Source organism: Engystomops pustulosus, chromosome 1 (assembly GCF_040894005.1).
Source record: "Engystomops pustulosus chromosome 1, aEngPut4.maternal, whole genome shotgun sequence".
NCBI classification, from domain to species: Eukaryota; Metazoa; Chordata; class Amphibia; order Anura; family Leptodactylidae; genus Engystomops; species Engystomops pustulosus.
The window spans coordinates 33226861-33241653 of NC_092411.1; the positions used below are offsets into that span (position 1 = coordinate 33226861).

General features: G+C 40.0%; 1 protein-coding gene and 1 long non-coding RNA gene across 4 annotated transcripts in view; one reads left to right on the forward strand and one right to left on the reverse strand.

Annotated features, from left to right (window-relative positions):
* The window catches only part of ERBIN (erbb2 interacting protein), a 136683-nt gene that overhangs the window by 50229 nt on the left and 71661 nt on the right, over positions 1–14793 (forward strand). For all 3 annotated transcript variants that reach the window (XM_072137357.1, XM_072137376.1, XM_072137366.1), the window contains one exon: positions 3319–3372. The gene's annotated coding sequence lies outside the window, so the exon portion shown is untranslated. The remainder of the gene's footprint in view (positions 1–3318; positions 3373–14793) is intronic.
* On the reverse strand, positions 4029–7761 carry LOC140118923 (uncharacterized). Its single transcript, XR_011853286.1, has 2 exons — positions 7284–7761; positions 4029–4537 (listed from the first exon to the last, which is right to left on the reverse strand). It is a non-coding gene; the product is annotated as an uncharacterized lncRNA (long non-coding RNA).

The window sequence follows — 14793 nt, forward strand, 5'->3', positions numbered from 1 at the left end:
GGAGGAGGGGTCTCCACTCGAATCTCCGTAGAGCATGCTCTATCTTTTCTGCATGCATGGCACGGTGCCACACGTTTGTGGTCACCATACCCCTACCAGGCGTCATAGCAGTCTATGGGGACACATATCCGGGGACGCTCGTGTGAAAGGAGCCTTACATAATAACTTAGAAGTAAATTGAGAACTGGTTAAGCACGATCCCCAGCACTGCACTTGCACCCAAACCCCATCTGGAAATTGCTATGGGCAGATTCATAACAGACGGTCAACCTGTTGTTGTTTACGGCCTGTAATGGCCTGTCAATAGATAGGGGGTAACCTGATGATCATTGGGACCTTCTCAGATCAGGAGCATGTGGGTCTGTTGTACCTCAAACGAACTGTGGATAGGGCATCACTTGAATAGCTTTTTTAAGTTTTATACACATGTCCTTAGGACATATTTAGGAGCCATGAATTTAATCAGATTCCTTCATGTTGGAATAGGAAAGAAAAAGAAACTCAAATGGTGAAGGGGTCTTCTGGGGTAAAAATATTTATTAACTTAGGTGTAGAATAGGTCCTCAGTAATGGCTCAGTGGGGGTACAACACCCACTCCCCCTAAATCAGCTTTAGCTGATATATAAAAAATGGAGCACTAAGCAAGCTCTACAATATGTGTACTGGCTGAACCGAGTCTCTGTAGCTTCGCTTCCATTCACAAAAAAAGGGTCTGAAATACAGTAACCTGGTCTAACCACTACACAGAAAATGGAGCTGTCTACTTTAGGTTTCATTAGCAATTACTTTGTTCCAAAAAGGCAACACAATGTTTTTGGCAGAGCAAACCCCTTTAATTTTTGTTTACAAAAACATTTATTTTTAATCTCCCAATCTTTTGTTATTCTGTGCATTCATAGTAACATGAGGTGAACATGGCCATATAGCACTAGCAATTCTTCTAAATCCGCACCACCTCCACCATAGTTGGTGGTATCATGGCTGTGATGGTCTTCGGTGATGAAGGGATTTTGTTATTGGTACTAATAGATTCTGGTTTCAGTGTAGCAAACATCGGAGACATGTTCTTTTTTTGCTCACGACTAGGATAGCTAATAGAGACTCCAGAAATACCGCTCCCTTGATGATACATTAATTGAATATTTGTTTGGAATAAATGTAATGAATTAGTCTGAAGCTCTGCGATGAATAACTTTTGAAGATTATTTCTTGGAATAGTATTTATACAGAAGTACTGAAGCCCTCCGTGTAAATAGAACATTATGGGCAATTGGTTCGAAGCTTTGTCATTCTGTATTCACATCTCTAGTTCAAATTCGGACCCCTCGACCTTTCAGTATGTCGTGGTTGCCAGGGTCGGGTACTGGTTCTCTGTGCAGAGGTCTAGCTGGTGTCGGTATATTGCTGAGGATTGAATTAAACTTCAGCCACCATTGATTCCTGTAGGATCTACTCTCCATGTCAGTGTCTAACCCTTTAAAAGAGTGTCCATGTGGTATCAGATTATTAAATATTCATTGAGTTGGGGAGAACTTCTGGAGGGAGGGGCATCTGACCACTGGCACTCTTACTAATTGTCAGAATGGGGGTCCATAGGTGTCTGCTACTTGGTTACCAACCTTGGCTTACTAAGAACACATACACCCAAGACTGAGATGAGCATTTATGTCTATGGGAGAGTCAAAGGGAAAGGCAGTCAGCCAAATAAACCCTTAATGTATATCGGTAATCCTTAATTTACATTGGTGCTTTAGGTTTAATCTTCAGTTTAATTTGTATGCAAGTCGGAACAGGTATGTTTTATAATTGCAACTCCTGACAAAATATTTTTTTTTGGCCCAATGACAATTGGATCTTCAAGGGACCAAGGATTATCAATAAAGCTTCATTAGAGGCACCTTGCTGCTGATCATTGTAGCCAGGGCATCCAAAGAGCTTCTCCAGAAGTCACAAGTCAGTAAGTCAGGTGTCCTTAAGTTGGAGACTTCCGGTATAGTCCTCTTTAGCCTCCATTCAGATGGTGTGACATCATGTAGTCTTAGCCAATCATTGTTATCTAGCAGTCTCGAAGAAGCAGGTGAATATAGTCTTGTATCTGTGGTTTCTTGTCTCCCACCAAATGTCTTCTTGGTATTTATCCTTGTGCCAAGCTGTTGGCAGCAACAATAATACAACTGGTTCTGCTCCTCATAAGCACAATTGCTTTTTATTTGCAGCATTCTTTGGGTTTTTCTTTTCATTGTTGGCATTAACTGAGGAAATTAAATGAAAAAAGAAGTAAAGTAATTATAAAGATCTCTTTCAAACCCCCTACCCACATTATGTTATCTGGCTGGACATATAACCAGAAGGAAAGTAAAGGCAATGGCAAATATCAATTCATTCAGACTTCACAGATCACAAAAAAAATGTATATAATATATTAGGGAAGATACAATAAATGTGATTGATCGAATAGGATCCATATGATAGATGATGGGATAGATACAGTTGATGCCATACCATAAATGTAATCCAATAGATATATTAGAAGGATACGATAGGATGGATGGATAAAATTGTACAGGATACAATAGAATGGATGGATAGGATATGATAGAATGGATAGGATTGGATAGGATTGTATGCGATATGATTGATGGATAGGATAGGATTGGATACAGTAGAATGGATGGATGCGATTGGATACGATAGAATGGATGGATAGGATTGGATTGGATACGATGCAATAGATTAGATAAAGCTCTATAGGTTCTTAGAGCCCTCTTGATGTGTCTGTATTGCTACGTTTTTGACTTGGTTAGAAAATTACCATTTCTTTTCCTAGAACTCTCTGCTTCTTCTAGATTATTCCTTCTGCAAATGTATCAATAAACACAAAACATAGAGTTCTTACAATAGACCCATAAACCTAGTATTTTCTATGAGTAGTTTACTACATTGGACATGACAGGTGCTCTAGAAATATATAGTTTATTATTCTTTACTATGTTCACAAAAGGTTAAAAGCAGGTGGCTTATCACTAGACGATCTTGTCTTACTGCCAGGATGTGCGCTGTGCTTTAAACTCTGCTCTCGCTATGATCTACCGGTATCTACAAGGGTTTGGTTAAGGTGAAGTCTTCAGTGTTTGTTACACGTCTTATTTTTTCCTTCTCTTTCTGAGTAAATGAGAAGCTGAATGACTCTACTCCTAACTCTTAAGACGGAAGTTGACGGCTTCTCAGATCTGAGTTTTTTCCTCCTTCCGTCGTATTGTGAAGCTGATGGCAGATGCTCACAGTAACGTAAGATCTCTCTTTTCTTCTCTCTACAGAATGTTGGCTCTGCAAGCTCAGGGAGGAAACAGCAGGGAGCAAAAAACTGAGAGGTAAGTGCATCACAAACTTTTCCACTTTTCCACCATTATCAGAAATGTTTTTCACAGAGCAACACTCACAACAAGGAAGCTTGAACTCTTCAATATGTTGCATCAGGGATGGGAGCCAAACCCTGCTGTCAGGAGATCTCCCCACTCTCTGGAGGGTGTGAAAGGATAATCGGATGTCTCTTTCGCTACTTTTTTGCTAGTTTAAAACTATAAGTAAACAATGAGGCTTCCTCAGCAAGCAGAGATCTTGAAAACAATGAAGAATTGATACAGAAAGTATATTGGAAAATTGTATAGATTTTTTACGACACAAAAAACGTCGATTATTTGCTGAAAGTTGTCAACCCCTTTAACTACCGTAGTTCTCCAATTTTTTTAATGCACTTTCTCTATAAGTTGAGTTTTGGGAATAATTTTGGTTTGTCAGAAAGGCCTCATGACACGGTGACCATTGACTCTGCACCAGTTGGCTTTATCTTAAAAGTTTCTTGTCATAAGTTTTGACCCCCACTGTTTTGACACATGCCATGTACGCTTCATTGACATCTCAGACGGCGCCTGTACTGTACCTCCACTGTCCCCTTGCTAAAGGCATTAAAAAGGCTTAGATGGGAGGGGTTTGCTCCCAAGAATGAACAATTTTGAAGTGTCCTGCCTTCTTTGTGGTAGCCCCTCCCATTTAAGGTGCATTGATGCCTAGGCAAGGGGTTAGTGGAGGTGTAGGAGGTGTCTAAGATGTCACAGAATAGGAGATAAATGGGAGCAGTTAGTAGGGATCTCCCTGAAATCTGCACAGTGGGGACCTCAATTTCCCCTAATGAATCTTAGGATTTCAGGGATTGGCTTCTCCTGGAATTCCTTTACAAATCATTGAAGCTCAATTTCATTCTAATGGAATTCCGGAACGCCTTCCAAGACCAGCTAATTCTGGAAGTTCTGTGCAATTTAGGCATAGAAGAGTGACTTGTGCCAAACGCAGGGGGTCCAAATGGCATTCATGGTAATTAACCCCTTTAATGACCTAGGACTAGTCCATTAATATGTTTGGGCTGGAAAATTACTTTTTTAAGTTCGTTTTAGATTTGTTTTCTAAGGAAAAGACAGAGTAGTAAAGGGTAAAGCCTCACACCCACCGCTATATTAAATGGTACTTGCTGTCGCCCACCTGTGAAGAAAACAGACACGCAGTGAAAAATCGGGAATAAGCAATATTACAGAGAAGCGTAAAACATTTTATGATCAGCGCCAGGAAGCATTTGTGATTACAGCTTTAGAAACCCCAACTTCAGCATTTTCTCTCTTCACTGCAACATGTGCGTCACAGATGATGAATGAGCCATTGATTGACCCCTCCTAGCCGGAATATCGGGACATCATTAAATCCTTTGTAAGGGTTAGGGCAGAAAGCTGCTCCCTTTTAGATAAGATAATTTAGGACAGAAAATGCACTACTGAACATATGGAATACAGTTTTCTCTACCAACGATATAAAAATGCACCTGCAATAATATTAGTATTTCTGATGATTGTATAAACTGCATAAAGTATTATATATATTCTTGAGTATAAGTCGACAGGAGGATCAGCCGAGACGCCTAATTTTGCCACAAAAACTGGAAAAAAAAATTGACTCATAAGCCTAGGGTGGGAAAAGCAGCAACTAATAAAATGTATTCATACAATGTCCATTATCAGAGGCCCCTTTCCAGTAAAGGATTTTAATTTAGGTAGTAAACTCGGGACCCAAGACCTCTAGTGGGCCCATGGCCACCAAAACCACCCACCAAATTTTATACTGAGTAGAACCATTGTTCCTGGTCTCAGTACACATGCATAAAGGAGCCACTTCGGGATCTTTGAAGGTCCTCCAAAGGTCCTGAAACCGCAGATTGAAAGCAGGCAGAAGGGATACATCCTCTATTACATCCTTCACTTCAATCTTAATTCTATTACCACATGTAGAAAGGGAATCCCAGACTTGTAGGAGCTATAATATGCATACAGCCCAGGGCCCATGGCAGTCTTAATCTGTTCCTTCCTGACACAATGTCCAATACTAGAACCCCCCCCCCCCTTCCTAATACAATATCCAGCAGTAGAGCCCCCCTTAAAATTAATAAACTTAGTACTTACCTCCCGCACTCACGGGCGTTTTCCCCAAACCCCCCGCCGTCCTCTTCTCTCCTCAGTTCTAGCTTTGGACTTGTGGGGGTAGACATGTCTATGCTCTATGACTGCGCTCACATGTTGTGACGTAATCTGGCAGTAACACACCACATGATAGTGTGTGCTTTTTCGGTACAAAAATTGTGTCCAAGGTAGACGTCCATATATGTTAATGGACAAACGGTCAACTATACATTGTCATCCCATTTGTTTTTTTGTGGGTTATTCCAAAATGTCCCTATGTCTTGGATACCTGCTGGCCAAATCCTCTTTAGGTCAACAAATTATCCTCCAATACCCCCTATAGGACCCTAACTTTGGCTTATAGCATGTGTGTTCCCTACTGGTGAAAAACCCCATTCAGACAACTCAAAAAGATTATCAGTGCTGGATTTGTTGTCAGGGAACAGTTGGGAAACCCCCCCACCGATTTAAAGATTATTCAAGTTTCACTTTGCTGATGCCGATTGCTTCATAAGATTCAATTTCGGTTCTGAACCTATTTGGTCTGCGCAATGTTATTTTAATTGTCCTGCTAATTGGTATATAACCACCTCTAGACCTTTTTAGTAAAATGACAAGATCTGAAGTCTAATGGATGAGGTGCAAACGGGCAACATTGGCAACGATCAAAAGTCCATCAAATCATTGGACTTTTTAGCAGATCCAGTAGACTTGTTGTATATACAATATTCGTCTAAAGTAAAACCCAGAGAATATTTGTGACTAATAAATGACTGGTGCTCATCTCCACCCCCTATATACTTCTAATGGTTGACTGGTGTTGAGGGTTAAGCTTTTTTCATGTAATGTTTACAATCACCTTTAGGTGATCACTGGAATGATCTTGGTTTTAGATGATCCTAACAAGACCCCTGAAGAGCATTTACTACCAGAATTTGGGCAACTTCCATTTTTTTTTATTTTGCAAATATTTGAATGGTCACAGGTTTACTGATTTATGACTTGTAGCCATTGCTTTTATGGATACTTGATCTCACAACCAAAACTTTGAGGAATGTGAAGGTCCATTAGGTCCCTTAGACTTCTGTGGTGTTGTATTGCGGCTCTATACTTGATGGAGTTTGTATGGAGTCCATGTAGATGAGGTATAAGGTTAAGAATGTGCTATATAATAGAGGAATTCTCTTGAAATGTTCAATGTTTCATTTCGAGTATTCTACTTATCTCGTTCTACAAGCTTTTTTGCAATTTTGGAGGCGTTAATGATAATTCCACCATTAACCTGTGTTCAGCAAATAACTCCTTAGATATCAGATAAGTAAATGCATTTAGCAAACAGCAGGTACAGATCTTCACGGATCAAGAAAAACGGCCTAAACCAGGCTCTATATGCTCTCTGGTGTGACAAGTCTTTAATCCATTTTTTGCAGCGAATGTGTTTTTCTGACGTTTTGACATTTAGTAGGGTTTAGTTTTGTAGGATCTTAAAACCAGTAGACATATTGCAGTGTAGGAGACAGTAAATTACTAGCACTAGGCTTAAACAACAGATATTTTGTCAGATGACCCCTACATATTTGCAAGCTTGTATAATCTTTGTGTGTCAGAGAGGAATGTGATGTATTACCAAACACCTTCTGCACATTTCGTTATCTATGGAAGAAGGATAGAGGTCCGCCTGCGCTCTGTGGCTCCCATCACCCCTGGCTCATTACACTGCAGTGAATCATTTCAGTAGTGCAGATACTGATGATTTTTCGGTGTTCCTCACTGATCCTTACCGGCACTCTTGACCTTGTAGTGAAGAGCCTATTCCTCGTTTATTGCCGTACACATTCAGGTTGCTTGAAAATTGGATGGAAGATATTTCCCTTGACGTTTTCCTGGAATATCTTCCATCTGTTCTTCTGGTATTTAAATGCGAATGGGAATGCCCATCATAGCCATGGTAGCCATGATGTAATTGGATTGACCTTGCTAGTACAATATACGTATGGATACACTGAGCCAAGGTACAACAGGATCTCCCTTTATGATGACCACCTATTCCATAAGGCAAAAGAATAATGCACATAGTGATGTCACCATACTACATAGTATAGACACGTACATAGAATATATACAAATAAACGTTATCCATAGGAAGGTTATCGATATCATATCAGACAAAAGGGACACACACTGATAGGCTGATGACATAAAGTCACGTAAATAGGAGCAGTAACACAGCTCAACCACTACAAGAAGAGTCCAAGTCTTCTTCTGGCTCCAGGTCATGTAAGCTGATTGACCGGGGTCCCCAATGTCCTGTGGAGAGATTATCCATTAATGAGCAGGAAACCCTGCTCCATAACGAGTCTTTGTCCATATAATTGTCTAGATTTACAAACAAAAGAAGTTCCCTGACCCAGTTTTATGTAAAATAAGTGAGTAATAGAATTAATCAGCTGCAGATTGCACTTTCCACAAAATTCCATTCCGAGGCTCTTAGAGATCTGGCAAGATTATTTTTTTTTTTCTATTTTGGAGCAAGAGGAAAGAAACTTGATATGGCTTTGTGTTTAGGTTCTTAAAGAAAAGGGAAGGTAATGATTACCATTGGTAAATAAATGCTCCACTCAAAATAGGGAACTACTTTTTTTGAAAGTATCAGGCTTAGGCTACATGACGAAGACCGTGGACTGGTCCTGGACCACAAACAATGAGCCCATGGTCCTTTGTTTGCGGCCCCTGTGTCATTGGCATGTGAGGTCTACTCCAACACCCCTGACGATAGAAGAGAATGTCTGAACCGCAAACTCTGGCAAGAATAGGACCGGCACTTTTTGAGAAGAGTTTTTTGGCTCAGGCAGTCAGTTGGAAACCCAAGCCGTGTGAATGACCCCTTTTGAAATACTTAGGAAACAACATTGAAACAATGGATACCCAGTCAAAAACACCTTAGCACTTGGGCTATGCTCATAACACATCAGTCAGTTTAATGCAAAAATCACCATCAAACTCCAAAGCAAAATAAGCAATAAATAAATTCTTGTAAACAACAGAGCAGTGGAAGTTTGCTATGTTGTTACACACCATGTGTCAGTCGCCTAGAGGCACCTGCCAGATCACAGGAAACAGAGCAAGATGTGAAAGTACAAAACAGCCACTCCCTGAACGGCTGCACCGCCTGAACTTGACTGCATTTTTCAGATGGGGAAACCGATGACGTACATAACTGTGGAAAGAGAACATATTTCTGAAGCTACAACAACTGGTATAAAAATGAGAAAAATGCATTTTATTTTAAGAGAAAATCTTAATAGAATTTAGACTAATTACTAAATGTATTTTAACCGCCCCCAGGTTATACAAAGTAAAAGACAAGGGTTACTTATTTCTATGTATTATGGTTTTATTCAAAATGGATTTTTAGGAATTTCACTTAACAGGAATCTCCTTAAATGGGAGGCCATTGAGGCAGAATTTGGTCAACGAACTTTATGCTTTCAAAACTTACTGACCTACCTACAAAACTTGAACCTCTAAAAAGCCCACTACCGCTACTTAGCAGCACAATAAATTGACTATTCTCAAGTTTTAATACACTTGAAGGTCCTTTACCTTTAAGATCTTTGAATGGACCTTATCTTGGATATCAGTAGGGCCACCTATAAGAACTATGTGTTACTGCAGCTACATGACATAATGTTACTCGTACTCCATTGGGGACCTTGTTATCAGGTCATTTCCCCCAGGAATCAGTAATCCTTTGCAAAAAGATCTTTACAATTGGTAATAAGACTAAAACTTTCGGCCTTTCAATGTCATACTTGATTTTGGATTGTTGTGACTAGATTTTTAGATTAATCCAAACAAATTTTTCAAAAGATTTGATTTCGGTTTGGATCTATTCTGGATTCCAAACTGATGATGTTACTGATGATTGTCGTGGAAATTAGTATATAACTCCCCTTTGTCCTCTAAAACATTTATCTTGTTTCTTACATTTTTTAATGGATTTTTCATTTTCCCTCACCCATCCCATCTTCTTAAACTTAGGGATGATTGACCGCAGTACCCAGCCACTGTTTCATCCAAAGCAATGCTGATGGAAGGTAACAAGGCATAACCCCCGGAGAGCTTGACCAGAAGTGATGGTTGTGTGGACTTGGCAGTCACCTTCTGTGACTTCCATAAATTGTGATGATTTTTCTCCTGTATAAGAGGAGCCAAATATCCTCCTTTTCTACTCTTCTCATCTGAGAATGATCCCATCACGTCTTGTGGCGCCAGGAGCCTGCGCAGGCCTGATCATGTCACTGCAGGATGCTTTCCTTGGCGCTCTTTAAAATTGTATTAAATTCTCCAGTTATCATTGAGATTTATTGTGAAGTTAAATGCGCCTGTCTCTAGTGTGATACCAGAATGATGCATTAAGCAATTTACCATGAATTCCTCCATGGACAAAAGCTCTGATGCTATATAATATTGAGGGGATTACGGGACTTGGACACTTTTCTGCCTATAAATCTTCCTTTTAAATGTGTCCGCAGTTTTACTGAGATACATTGTTAGGATCTGATGTATCATGAACATGTGAGAGAGGAGAGATCTTATAAACTCATGTATATGGTCTCCTAAATGTTTCTTAACCCTTCAATAGATCTAATCTTAATTATGTATCAAAAAAATAAATATACAGGCAGTCCCCGGGTTACATACAAGATAGGGTCTGTAGATTTGTACTTAAGTTGAATTTGTATGTAAGTCGAAACTGTATATTTTATAATGGTAGATCCAGACAAAATTTTTTTTTGCCACAGTGACAATTGGAGTTTAAACATTTTTTGCAGTAATTGGACCAAGGATTATCAATAAAACTTCATTACATACACTTTACAGCTGATTATTGCAGTCTGGGACTATACTAAAGCATCCAGAGAGCTTCACCAGAGGTCACAGTGGGCAGAGGGGTCCGTCTGTAACTATGGGTCGTCTGTAAGTTGGGTGTCCTTAAGTAGGGGACCGCCTGTATAGTATGCCTTAGATGCAGTTATAAGCCTTAGATCCATAGATTTCATATCAACAGTTTCTGTTATTAGTTCAGCTCCGTCCAATTCATTTACCATAACCATGAGGCAGCAGGCCCCGTGTCTCTGTGCTGTGCTGGACTCTGACTTCTCCTTTATACTGTATACTCAATCATGTATGCCGCATACATTTCAAAAACATCTCCAGAATCTATTGTTTAACTTGAAACACCTAAAAATGCTAATTGTCACTCTGATTCACTCTCGACTAGACTACTGTAACGCCCTACTAATCGGTCTCCCGCTCACTAAACTCTCTCCTCCACAATCTGTTCTTAATGTAGCAGCCAGGCTCATCTTTCAGTCCAAAAGCTACATGGGCGCCTTCAGTCAATGCCAGTCACTGCACTGGCTGCCATCTCCTTCCAAATACAATTTAAAATAATAACCCTCATCCACAAAGCTCTGCGCAGTGCTGCACTTACCTACCTCTCCTTTCTCATCCCTGTCTATTGCCCCATCAAGCTCTTCAATCTGCTCTGTGAACCTAGATTATAATTTTCCGCTCCCTTCTCCAAGACTTCTCCCAAGCTGCATAAATTCTCTGGAATACCCTACCCAAGTCTATCGAACGAGTAACCAACCTCTAAAGCGTCAAACGTGCTCTTTATTTTGTTCCCTAAAAAAAAATATGGACCATATACAAGCTCTTATCTCTCCTGTGTCACCCATTTACACCTCAAAAATAATTATTTATCAAAAATAAATTCACTTATCTTCTTCAGTTAAAATGGGTTGGCCACTTATAAGATACTTTAAAAGGGCCCCCTCCATATTCTGGAAGCCAGCAGGACACAGGACATCACAGGGAGTTCAAAGTCCTGCTGCAACGAACTGGAAACTTTATATGGGTAATTATAATATGAGTGACCATATTAGGGTCTCATACTTACCCTGTTAAAGGGGTCGGCCACTTATAGCAAACTTTAATATAAGTATTTTTGGGACACTAATATTCACTTGACAGGTTTCCTTTAAAGAGGTTATTCGGAGGATAGGGAATCGGTGTTATTTGTAGTATAACCTCTTTTAGGCCACTTCTGAAACTAGTGATTGGCATTTTTTTGTGTTTTTGAGATTGGACTGAGAACTAAGCAGGCCTTATAAGCGTGAACATGAAGGAATAAGTTAGCAATAAAATATTGCAATAACAGTGAGAGATTTTCACCAATTATGTCAGTAGGGCCAAACCTCGATACAAAACTCTTAAAAATACTGCAAACTTCCAAACACAACACATCCTGCAAAAAACATCCATATATGCAAGTAGCAATCCTGATCACAACCTAATAGTGGGATCTTTAGTCTAAAATTGTAGCATGAAAATGTAATTACTGCAAATTTCGTGTCATTTTGCTGCAATTTCACAGTAATTGTGATAAAAAAGCCACCACATGTACAGCGTGAAAACCCAGCCTCAAACAACCCAGCCTTTCATGAACGAACATCATTCCCCCAAATGACAAGTCAATGGATGGTAATTATTTTTTTTTCCTTCATTGTATTTACATGAATGTTTTTATAATAAGACGCGGTGCATAGAAGTTATTGCACGTCACGAGAGTCTCTAGTCTTGTTTTCTAGTATTTTGTGGATATGATTAATGTTAGAGTTTATGGCACTAGTAGCCTGGGAGGAAGAGGACTGCCCGGGGCGGTTTGGCACCCCAGGCCTGTTCTTTGCGTGGCAGTGCTTGGTCCCCAGCCTTGTCCTCAGTCACCTTGTATAAGCGGCAAGCGCACGCTCCGACACACACGATACACGGGCTGATATCCACAGGCGGCTCTAGAAGAGAGAAAAAGCCTTTCCTGCTTGCACTTACTCGGTGATGATTTGTTTGCTGGCGCCGTGCCATATTCCTCAGGATTCCTACATACTTTTGGTTTTCCAGCAGCGCGACTGACGCTTGCCAGAAAATGTGATCGTTTTCAGGATCTGAGGGAGGGCATGTGGGGAATCTCACTGGGACTCTTCTGATTCCTTTGCTTCCATGCAGTAAGTGTTGACTACAAAGTCAACAAAATATTTTCGTTTTTGTTATTCGTTGTATTCTTTTTCTCTAATTGTTCTTGTCATTTTATTTTTTGCAGTTTCACTGACTAAATCGGTGTATATATGTATATTTTTTATTAGCTGTGTCAACGTATTCTAAAACAATGTATACAGACTATAATCTAACAGGAGGTGCTGAGGGAGCAGGGGAGAGAGGGAAGCCCCAGCATTGAGGGGCACTGATTACACCCCCTAGAGCCCTTCTGGTTCATAAGCATAATTATAAAAGTTGATTTTAGTAGGAAGGAGGCCAAGGATAACCAATATAAGACAATTGCCACAGTCACGGTGCCTGGATCTATGAGTAAGTGTCCCTGGTTTATCATGATGGATTTTGATGGTAGATTTCCCTTAACCATAAAATATATAGATGGACTTGGTCTGTTTGGAGCACATACATGTAAGTAGATAAAATATGAAGACATATTTGGGGGAATTCATTAAGACTGGAGACCAGATCTGAGTGTTTTTACGATAGTTTCCATCTGCCCCGCTCCTCCCCCCAACACACCCAGAGTGCCATGTGGGTCGGGGAAAAAGCAAACTCGACAGTGAAGGAATAATGAATCTTCCCCATTGTGTGCACACCAAGAACAGCAATAAATTCTCTGTTTTCTCTACTATTTTACTATAGTTACCTCTCCTGCATTATTTATGGTTGTCTTGAATAGCATCCACTTATAATATCTTCAAGTCGCTATCCACCAAATGCTTGCAACGTTCTTAGAGAGGAATCATAAGACATTGGCTGGTCAAAGCAGAATGTTGGTTGTTTTGGGAGTGCCCATCAATGAAATAATCCTCCATGGACCCTGAGATCGCACCTCAGGAAAAAATTGTACAGCATCAGACTGCTTAGTTTTGAAAGTTTACATTCTGCCCTAATGATACCTAGTTGTCATACTCGTAAATAAAAAATGTCATATTCTGGGGTTTTTGATTAATAAAATAACTTATAGCACTTAACCGATCCCCTTCCTCTCTGCTTCCTGTGGGAAGTCCCAACACACAGGAAATGCATCCCCAGCCAATCTCTGGTCGCAGTAAAGGAAATCAGGAGGGACGAGGCGGAGGGACAATAGATTGACAGTTGTGGTGGTGGCGACTAGCAGTTTTCTTTTATTATATCGTATTGAGCAATATTTAAAGTAAAAAAGAATAAAAACTAAGAGCGGCAGCTTTCAGTGAACCTAGTTTTTTTTTTACTTTTAATTGGACTCTGCGGTGTAGTTCTTAAGCATTTCTATTTATCTTTGTAGGCTATAAAACCTCAAAAGACCTTGTTTTCTTAGAAAACTTGTGAATTTCTATTGATTGATGCTGTTATCCTTCGGATTCTGTGCTGCTTTATATGGCATGGCATTGGGGTTGGTAATCCACCTTGCTTTCTATGTTGTGTTTTCCTCGAGGTGTAATACATAGCACAAGGCTCATTGGATTGACTATTGACCGAGTGTTCCAATAATTCTATTTATAGTATGTTGCTGTGTTGTCTGTCACCCCTACTTTTTTAAACTCCCTACAGGATGTTCTGGCGTTGGGGGTGCCCTCTATGATCTTTAATCTAGAAAATACTTAAAAGGGATCTACCACCTCCACCATATATTATAAGATACTGGCAGCATGTAGTGATTCCTAACATATCTTTATTACCTCTGCCGATGATTTCGAGATATTCCCAGTTTAATCCATATGCTAATGGGGCTGTTGGTGCACCCAGGACATGTTTTTAGTACACAGGACCTGGCTATTCCATCCTATATCACCTCCCTCTTCTTCCAGTCTAACCCAATGTTTTCAAAAGACACATCTTCCTACTGGATGGAGAGGAAAATGGCCCAGGCAGGAATAGCAGTGCTCCGGGTGATGAGGACACATCCTGGGTGCATTTACTGCCTCATTTACATATAGATTAAAAATGATTAAAATAAAGTAGAAAAAAATGCATAATAAAGATATTTGTTTCCAAATCATGCTATAAACAGAATGTAAAGCTTAGAACGGTGATAGCCTCCCTTTATTCCTCTTCTTCTATTCCTCTGTCGAAGAGTAGCTCCATCTTGGCTAATGAAGAAGGCTCTTAATAGGGCACCCTTATCAAAGGTTACAACTTGAGGAACAGCACTCATACCTGGACCCAGAAGCCTTAGGGCCCCATAAGATGTCA